Source organism: Schistocerca gregaria, chromosome 2 (assembly GCF_023897955.1).
Source record: "Schistocerca gregaria isolate iqSchGreg1 chromosome 2, iqSchGreg1.2, whole genome shotgun sequence".
Classification (NCBI taxonomy): domain Eukaryota; kingdom Metazoa; phylum Arthropoda; class Insecta; order Orthoptera; family Acrididae; genus Schistocerca; species Schistocerca gregaria.
Window position 1 is genome coordinate 608,286,888 of NC_064921.1, and position 10,607 is coordinate 608,297,494.

Consider the following 10,607-nt stretch of genomic DNA (forward strand, 5'->3'; position numbering starts at 1 on the left):
CAGAATTGTAGACAGCACACAACCGTCACGTCTAGAATAAAGGAGTAACACAGTGCTGCTAATAACTGGAAGGTACTTGGGTTATGTGATTTCTAGGCCCAAACATGCGAAAAGGAAAGGAAAAAATACATTCATGCAGACTGTTGTACCATGTTTAGCTACTGCAGGGATAATCACTGTATTATAGTTGCTGTAACGTAAGGGATATTACTGTCTACACTAACATTCTTTCTATATAATAGTATTTGGCCCTTATTTTTAATTTCAGACTCCATTTTATTGTAGAATTGGTTGATACCTGGAATAAGAAAATGCATTATTACAGTATTCTTCAGCCATATAGTAGTGTCCATTAGTGTGTCCTATAGATGTATCCACCAATCTTGAAACTATTGTTTGCACTCTAAGCTTGTAATGTCTGTTCTTGAAAGTTACTACAGCTTGAATTTTTTTTTTTTTTTTTTTTTTTTTTTTTCGTTCGCTTTTCCTAAATGGAGATCATCTCCATGTACTACTACTTGCTTATCACCAGTGCATATTATCGCTTTTTTTAAATCTAGAACTTGGATTTCTGACTGATGATGTGGCAGATGCTTGAGGGACTGGTCTTTCGTTCTCTGCAGATTTCTGAAGTACAGTTTTAATGGGATTTTTGGTTGTACAGGTGCATATGAGTCATTTTGTACATATTGTTTATTTGTTGCTCTGCACTAATGGATGAGATTTGCTTACTGCAAAGCTGAGCAGTGCTTTTCTTATAATGTACCTCATGCTAGTCCATGTTTGTGTTGATATAATAATAGTAATAATATTTATTCGACATCAAATAAAAAGATCAAATCCCTAGAAATTATACTGTTTCAGGACATCCTACACATTATTCTTCTTATACACCAGTGTGCAAATTATAAACTAAAGTTTTGTATTTAACACTAAATTTTTAATTTTAATAAATTTTACATTTATCAATATCTTGGGTGAGTCAGTGTTATCTGATGATTATTGAATTTATAGTGCATAGCAACATTTTAAGATTTAGTGACTTACTGTATTCCATAAAACACATAGTGAATAGCATTTTACATCTTATATGTTAATTTTGACAGAAATTAATCATTTATGATAATATAAAGTCCTTTAAGCACTTGTCAACCCTCTGCATGAAGTTTGTCATCACTCTCTCCAACATGTTATGGGGTACAGCATGAATCTCTCGGTCAGGGCATCGTTTAATTGAAAAACAGCATATGGTTTTCTCAAGAAAACCCCACAAGAAGGAGTCACATGGACTAAGATCAGAAGAGCAAGGCAGCCAGTCAACTTGCTTAAACCAAATATTTCAATGATTTATGCCTTAGTGGCAGAGTTCTGAGACAAGAAAATTGCACAACATGGTCAAATAATGTTTGGAGCTCACGATGACAGCTCTCCCATTTTCTCCAGGGAAATAAGGTGCCATGAAACCAGATTTCTGTAATCCAGCACACACTGTTAACTCTGTCACAATGTTGGTGCAGTTAGTGAGGTGTTAATTAAAACAGCCGTTTAGGAAAATAAGCATCATCTGACAATAAAATCATAATCTCAGGTTCTTCCTCCAGCATCTCTCTCATTACTTCAGCAAAACATTTCCTTCTCAATCAAAAAGGAGGTAACACTGATTCATCCAGTGTAAGAAACAGCATTACAGAATTTTGTATTATCATTTCATTGCTTGTGAATAACGTAAAACTATAAGCCTGATGTACTTACAAAGTGTGTTTCATAAAGTCAAAGAACTAATTTGGGGAATGAAATAGATTTTCAATTAAAATTCATTTAGTTGCTCTTTTAATTTGCTAATAGGAAGGGATGTGTGTAACATTGTTCTATGGCTATTTACGTGGTATCTTAATTTTTGTCTTATGGTATGGTAGTGCAGGTCACAGTTTTAGTTTTGATTTTTTGTTTTCACAAGCAATATTACCTTTAATACACATTCTTGTAATTTTTGGAAACAGGTTCTGACATGGTTCTGGTTTTAGCACCATAAATATTTCTGACAGCTTTTTCCTGTTGTGTTAGCAATGTTTTTAGATTGGTTTGTGTTGTTGCACTCCATATTTCAGCCACATAGCTGAAATTTGACAAACAATAAATAATATGTAGTTTCTAGCACAAATATATCTTTCCAATATTTGCTAATAATTTTTATGGCAGATATGTTTTTAGACAGCTTACAAGCTAAGGATCCTTTTGCATGTCCCAGTTTAGGATGTCTTAGATTGTGAATCCCAAGAATTTTGTCTGTTTCTCCTTTCTTAAAGTGTTGATAATTTCATATCAAATGCTATCTGGTTCCTGATGCTGAATTCCATTACCGCAGTCTTGAAGCATTTACATTTGTAGTGGACCATTTCATTGATAACATTGTTGCACAGCACTGCTACACAGTTGTAGGCTTTTTGTTTGCAAATAATTGACGTATAGTTTATCTCCAATATTTTTTTAGAGTTAGAACCAAACTTTATATCATTAACATAAATTAAGAAAAGAAGGAGTCCCAACATGGAACTTTGAGGCACTCTGTATTTGATATCAGTAATTTTGGATTTGAATGACCCACTGTTTAAGCAACCCAAGTTGTGTCCTATTGCTCATATACAGTTTTATTAATTCATCTGCAGTTTCTCTAATACCCAGGTTCTACAGCTTGTCAAGTAATATGGTGATGTTGACACAGCCAAAACTGTTTTCAAGATTAGCAAACACTCCAGTAATATGTGCCTTGTTCTCTATGGCAGTTATTATTTCATCTGTTAACTGTGCTGTGGATACTGAAGTTGTCATGTTTTTTCATAAAGCCAATCTGATTTTCAAATATTAGGTTGTGTTTATGCAGGAATATTGTTAGTGTAAATATCTTTCTGAGTTCTCATAGAAAATGCTAGTAAGATTGAGATGGGTCAATAGCTTCCAGTTTTAGATTCATCACCTTTCTGGTAAGCTGGCATTACTTCTTGTATTTTTAGACTGTTTGGGAAGCTAGCTGATACAGTTAAATCATTTACAACTGTGGCCATGACATAAGACATGTTATCTATGCATCTTTTTAAAGTGCTGGTAGCCAACCTATCATAGCCTGCAGATTTTAAATTTTGTTATTGACTTTACTATGTATTTTCCGTCCTTGCTGTTAATTGATGACTATTATATGCTTTGTTTAACTGAAATTCCTTTATATCTGTACTGGAGATGGTTGAAGTAGTCATGGATGGATTTTCCTACAGAAGAAATGTACTGAGAAAAGGAAAGGAAAGAGAGAGAGAGAGAGAGAGAGAGAGAGAGAGAGAGAGAGAGAGAGAGAATCATATTTTGATCTGATATTGGCAGTTGATGATACTTTATGGTAGCTAGTAAGATAACTGACTAATTTGTCCTTGCAATTCCTAAAGGTACTGGTATTTATAACTTTCCAAACAGCTATGCCACTGTTACTCGAGTTTCTTAACATCATGATTACGTATTCACTTCTAGTTTATAGTAGTAGATCTTTTTAATAATAATTATGCTGGTAGTTGTTAAATTCTACCTCTATTCACCTCTGGATTTATCTAGTTATTTATTTTTATTTTTCATAGTTGTTTACTGGCAGTGTTATTTCTGGGCAGGAGATGTTGAAGTAATAAGAAAGGTCTGATGAAAATTCACTGAAAGTAATGCAGTTCTTTTCATACCATTGTATGGACAGTTGTCTCTTCCTCTCTCTCTCTCTCTCTCTCTCTCTCTCTCTCTCTCTTTTGCATAATGATTTTCTGTTTCTACCAGTACCTAAACAGCAAGGTGGTCAGGAATGGAAAGGTACAGAACTGATGCATTGTATGTAAAGTGAGGCATGTTAGTTACAGAATAGAATAGTCTCATAACATGCAATGTCAAGCCATTGACTTAAAAGTGCAAGAGATTCTTCAAAACACAAAAACTTGTTTACAATTTTTCTTACAATACAAGTAATATAATATACAGTTATGGATAATTACTTAATTAAGCAATTAATAATTTTAATTCGAAAGTAACAAACTTCTAAGATTAACAATCCTAAGTACTTGCTCTCTCCTGCTCAATTTTTCAGTTTTTCATTTATGAATTCTTCTACTGAATAGTAATATTTCTGCACTAGTTTCTCATATAACAATTTTTTCAGTGTTTCTAAATTTATGCTGAGCAATTCTCTTCATTTCACTTTGTTATGAGTTTTCATACCCATATAATGTGGAGTTTGATCATAAAGTTTTAAACAGTGGGTGGGCAGCATAAAATTATTTTGTTTCCTGGTGTTGCAATCATGTTGAAAATGATTTACCACAAATAAGTCAGGGTTACTGTGTACAAAGATAATCAGCTCATGTGTGTATAGTGAGAGAACACTTAGTATACTCAGATTTTTTAGCAGTGGCCGATACGATTTTCTTCGCCCTGCATTGTGCATATTTCTAGTGATAGTTTTCTGAAGTTTTAGTATTTGACACATATAGTTTGAGTTACCCCAAAGTACAATTCCATCCCTTATTACTGACTCAAAGTAGCTATGATGTACTAATTTTCTTATGCCCATACTGGTAGCATTATACAATATTCTCACTGCATATGGTAGGCTATTTAATTTATTTGCATGGTACTGTATGTGTGACCCCCCATGATATATTTTTATCTAGTTGCATTCCTAGGAATTTCATACAGCTAGCTTCCTGCAAATCCTGGTTTCTGTGACTGACCTGAATATCAGTTAATTTTGCTTGTTTTGTTTTAAATTGCATTAACTGAGTCTTTTCCATGTTTAGTTTTAATCCATTTAAATCAAACCAGTTATCTAAGTTTTCTGAAGTATTTGTGGGTTTCTTGGCTATAGCGACAGACCACGCACAGAAAACTCCAACTTATTATGATAAGACACTTTTATTAAGGTTCATATAATTATACAGAAAACACAAGAAAAACAATGCAGAAATTCACGACACATGTATCCCTCAGTCAGGTATTAGATGGAACCTCCAAAGAATCTCAAGTCTCCAAAGACCATTTACTCTACACTTCGCCGGTGAAGTTACTGGCGGTCGACGATCTGCATGTGTGAACTGGACTGACACAGAAGATGTCGTTGTTGCAGTACAGGTGGAGAGGGGGATGCGAGTCTTGAGCATCCCGTCGGTGCTGCACATTGCGGCTATGGCAGCTGTATCCATGACATTTGGGATAGGGACTGTGCACAGGATGGTGATATGTGACATCGGTGTGGACCCACGTGAAGTGTCCCCTATGCAGAGGATGAAGATGGATCTCTCATGGAGCTGCAAGGAAAGCTCGTCACGTGGGCATTCAGAAGCATTGAGTTGCAAATTTCGTCAACAGTGGATGTAGGGGCACTACAGAGGGTGGGGGGGAAGTAACGTAGTTCAGGAGAAACACTTTGTGGGTGTATTGGGTGTCAACACTTGGGGTGGGGTAATGTCACATGCAACATGTCGTTGAGACTGAGGTTGTGGATTGTCACACACAGTGCCTGTGTGAAACGAGGGTAGAGTATCGTCATACACAACCACTGAGCTGCCCCCACAGGTGTAGACTTGGTGCACATATGATCGTGGTGGAGCGCAGGGGAGTGGGCAGTCTGTGTGAGATCGGGGTCGTCACCTGACGGAAGAGCACTCAACCCGGGGGGGGGGGGGGGGGGGGGGCAGGGTTACAGATTCTTCGATCATCCAGGCTGGTTACACGCGTTGGAGGGAAACTTTCTGCCAGCGGCCACTGACGAGAATTTCCATAGTATTGTCCATGCAAGCGACTACTTGATGCAGGCCAAAGTAAGGTGGCTGTAATGCCAGTTTGACTGTGTCATCCCGTAACATAACGAACTCGCAAGAGTCCAGTGTCAAATGCAGGAATACCCAAGGACAGGTTTGTGGTCGTGAAGGAGGCGTGCAGATCGCAGTTATGTGTGTCTGGACGTTATTGCTTCATCATTGGAGAACTAGGGTCTCACCATTCAGGAGCTCTGCGAGTGAAGCCTGGATGTCTGTGTTGTAAGCCGTGCATATTCCTAGCATAACCCAGGGGAGGGTGTCATATCACTCACCACCGTGGCACATGAATGCCGCTTTCAGAGTCCTGTGCCACCGATCAACCAGTCCATTGCTCTGAGGGTGGTAAGCCATAGTGCGGAATCTATCTGCCCCACAGAGGACGCAGAGTTTGTTAAACAGCAAGGATTCAAACTGTCTTCCCTGGTCGATGGTAGCGTAGCCAAATCGAGCTATCCAGGAGGATACGAATGTGTGTGCTACGGAATCCGCTGTGATGTCCTGCAGGGGTATTGCCTCCACCCAATGTGCAACGCGGTCATGATGGACAGGATATACCTGAAACCATCAGACACGGGTAATGGTCCTATGAGCTCCACATGTACATGTCAGAAGCGGCCTTTCGGGATGTCGAATTTACCTAAACTGGGTTGTGTGTGCCTGCCGACTTTGCTGCGCTGGCACTGTAAACTAGCACGAGCCCAAGTACGACAATCCCTCTTCACACCTGGCCTCACAAAGCATTCTGTAACTAGGTGCGTAGTAGCCTTAGCACCAGTATGTGCCAGGTTATGTAATGTAGTGATCACTTGGTGACGCAGCGCAGGGGGAACAATAGGCCGGGCGGTGCCCATGGATGTATCACAACACAGTGGCCTGGCCGAGCAATGTAGGTTGCACGAAACAATCTGAAGGGAAGTATCTGGGTCCCATCAGAGGTTGTGCAATTTGATGTCACTGTCCTGTAATTGGGCCAATTCATTGAAATTAATGGGGGGACGAAATTGCAGTGATACGTGATAGGTAGTCAGCCACCATTTTTCTGAACCTCGAATGTAACAGATGTCTGTTGTGTATTGGCAAATTAAGTCCATTTGCCGAAACCTACATGGGGGAAGGTCAGCAGTGAGGTTACGGATAGCATCTGTGAGGGGCCGATGGTCTGTGAAAATTGTTATATTCCTTCCTTCGATGGCTGTGCAGAAATATTTTACAGCTTCATAAACTGCAAGCAATTCTCTGTCAAATGCTGACCATTTACGGTGAGCCATGGATAGCTTTTTGGAAAAAAACCTGAGTGGTTCTGTCATGTGATTGACATGCTGTTGGAGGACTGCACCGATTGCAAAATCACTTGCATCCGCTGTAATAGAGATGCAGGCATCTGGCAAAGGGTGGGCCAGAGTGACACCACATGCGAACACTGATTTAAGGTCTTCAAAAGCTCCCACCATGGTGTCAGAACACTGTACTTGGTGACTGCGCGAGGTTTGTTTCCCGGCCAATGGATCAGTCAAAGGGGCTTGAATGGCTGCCACCATCGGCAGGTTATGACGGTAGAAATTGACAGTTCTTAAAATCTGGCGTAATTCACGAAACGATACTGGGAGAGGTAGATCACGAATGCAGTCAACCCACTCCTGCAGGGTACATATACCATCCGAGGAGACGGTGTACCCCAGAAAAGTGACAGCAGTACAGGAGAGTTGTGGATTGTCATTATTGATCCCGACTCTGTTTCATGTCAATAAATTCTGTATCATGGCCAGGTGGAATTCATGTTCCCTGTCGGAGGGGGGAAAAATTTGTATGTCGTCGAGGTATTCATAGCAATATGTGCAGTTAAACAGAAGTGACTCTATAAAACGCTGAAGATGCGTGGTCCACTAGTGCTTGCACAGTCTTGTATGTGAGATATTGCCTAATTGTCTAATACGGTCAGCATGTTGAGGCGACAATAGATGCCGCAGAGCTGCACTGTGCCATCCTTTTTGGGGACTAGATGTACGGGCGAGGACCAGTTACTGTCCGATGGGCAAACAATACCTGCCTTAGAAGTTCTTCAACTGCAGCCTTAGCAAGGCGTAGTTTATGTGGTGGCAGTCGGCATACTTTATGATGCACTGGTGGCCCATCTGTCATGACAATTTTGTGTGTTGTGCCATTCGTGATAGCATTCAGCTCGGCTGGCAAACGCACTTGGGGGCCATCGTGAACAGGAATCGGTAGCACACAAGAGTCACTGACCTGTTGTGCCGGGAAACTGTCTGCATTGGTGACGAGAAAGTTCCATGAGGTGCAGATGGTGGCGGTGTTGGCAGGCATTGTACGAGGCATTGTGCCTCAGTGAAGGCTTGCATAGCCAACGATATGGCCCAGTTCAGATCAGTGTTGTGAGCACAGAGATCATCAACTGCAGGGCATTTGGGCTGGATCTGGGCAATGGGAGTTGTGAGGCTGTCCGCCAGTGAAGAGCACTCAATGGGAGCTGTGTCGGAAGTCCTCAGGAAACTGAGGGGGAGGGGGGGCTAAAGAGGTGACTGAACATGCAATGTGAGTGGACGAGGCGTGGTGCAATAATGCGGCCAACTGAAGATCTGGAGACAGTCCAAAGTGGAAAAAGAAGTTAATGCCAAATACTGTATCTTCGACGTCAGCCACGTAAAAGCACCAAGTGAAATGTTTGCCAGGTATGAGTTCAACAGGCAACTTGGCCAAACCATTGACTCGAAGTAGCGACTTATTTGCTGCTTGAAGGGACAGTTTGGTTTGTGTCGTGTCCTTTACAGAAAATGTGGGAGGTATGACACTAACGTCTGCTCTGGTATGGGCGAGAAAATACCGGTGCGAACCTAAATCCAAGGCATACAGACTTCCTCGTGAGGTGGGGGATCTGACAGAATGCAACGTCTGTGGGCACCCCTGCATGTATCGGCGGGCCATGGAGCCTACTGCGGCCCCCGTGCGGTGTTTGGGAACGCGGAAGGCGGACAGCAGTTGCGAGAGGCGTCCCTGAAAATGCAGTGGAACCAGCATATGCGCATGTCAGCTGCACTCATCCCGCCAGCCAAAGCATCATGGTGGGGCGGACAGTCACTAGCCCGGTTGGGGTGAGGAGAGGCTGTTGCCAACCCACTGGCGGTTCCAGGTCTTGGCTGCTAGATGGCTGCTGTTCCATGTACTGTCCAGGATACGCGTGTGCCCAGCCTCTACCAACCGATGGTGGAAGTATAATCACAGGATTACCAACCTCGGTAGTATTAGACCTGTTCTGCATGGAGGGAGGTGGCTGTGTTGAATAATGGCGTATGCCTGGTCTGCCAGCTGTAGTTTATCCTCGAGTGACACTGTGGTATATGGAAGCAAATGTAACTGTAGTTCTTGCGGTAGCTTCACCAACCACAATGCCCAGAGCGCTAAGTTCGGCAAGATCTCAGTACTGACCTGCACTCGCAAGTGTCACCACAGCTGTGAGAGTATTCTGTCGCCTAAAGTCTTGTCATAAATTATGTTGTGAATCATATCGGCTGGTGGACGAGAGAGGCGTTCGGTGAGTAATGCACGAGCAGAGGCATATTTGTTGCTCTTGTGTGGGTTCAGCAACAAGTCACTGATGAGATCAGGGTGGTCGTGCAGGTGGTTCACTTAACACACAAAACGAGTGCCGTCGTCCACAGTACCTTGTATGTCCAACATGTTGTTCACCAAGGTACACCACATCACTGGGTTGTCCAGTTGTAACGGCAGCAGCTTCGGAAAACGACCAGGGGCCAGTGCTTGCGGGGCTGTAGGAAAGGCACGAAAGATGTGTCATCTGCAAATAAAACTGAGTGATACTCAATATTATGTGGCATATCATTTATGTAAAACAAAAACAGAATGAGATCTAAGGCAAAACCTTGGGGTACTCCATGTGAAATGGGATTTCCATTTTGTAGTATAAGTTCCTCTCTCTGATTTTATAATCGCTCTTTGTCTTCGGTTGGTTAGATAGGATTTAAAACACTCTAATACTGTGCCTCTAATTCCATACTTTTCCAGTTTTCAGAGTAGCAAGAGTGATTCACACTATCCAAAGCCTTTGATAGGTCACAAAAAATTCCTGTGGCATGCAGTGAATCGCCTAGAGACGAGCTAATTTTATCAACAAAATTATTTATAACAAATATTGTGGTTTTGCCTTTCTGAAATCCATACTGATTTTTTGAGATTATTTTAATTTTTTCTATGAAATTTTGAATTTGTATGGTGACTACCTTCTCAAATATTTCTGACAGTGATTGAAGAAGAGAGACTGGACGATTGTTTCCTATGTGTTCTTTTGTGACTTTTTTGAATAGTGGCTTAACTGCTGCATACTTCAGTGTGCTTGCAAAACAACCTTCTTGAAGGGACTGGTTAACTATTGTAGGTAGGGCTGCGCAAGTAATTTAGAGACTGTTTATATCACTTTTGTACGTGTCCCATCACATCCTGCTGATGTTTTACTTTTTAGTGACAGTATCACATTTTCTATATCTTTTTACAGTGGTTTTTGTAAATGTACTGAAAAATTCACTGTCAAGTTGCTCACTGCTGAAGAAATTTACCGTTTCTGGATACTTTGCTACATTGACATTAGATCTGTTTACATTTATAAGGAATTCATTAAGCAATTCAGAAATTTGAGCAGGATTTACAATAGTTTTATCCTCTATCTTGATTTCAGAAATATCGTGGCCTCTACCTGTGGCCCCTTTTTCAGCTTTGATCACTGATCATAATGCCTTT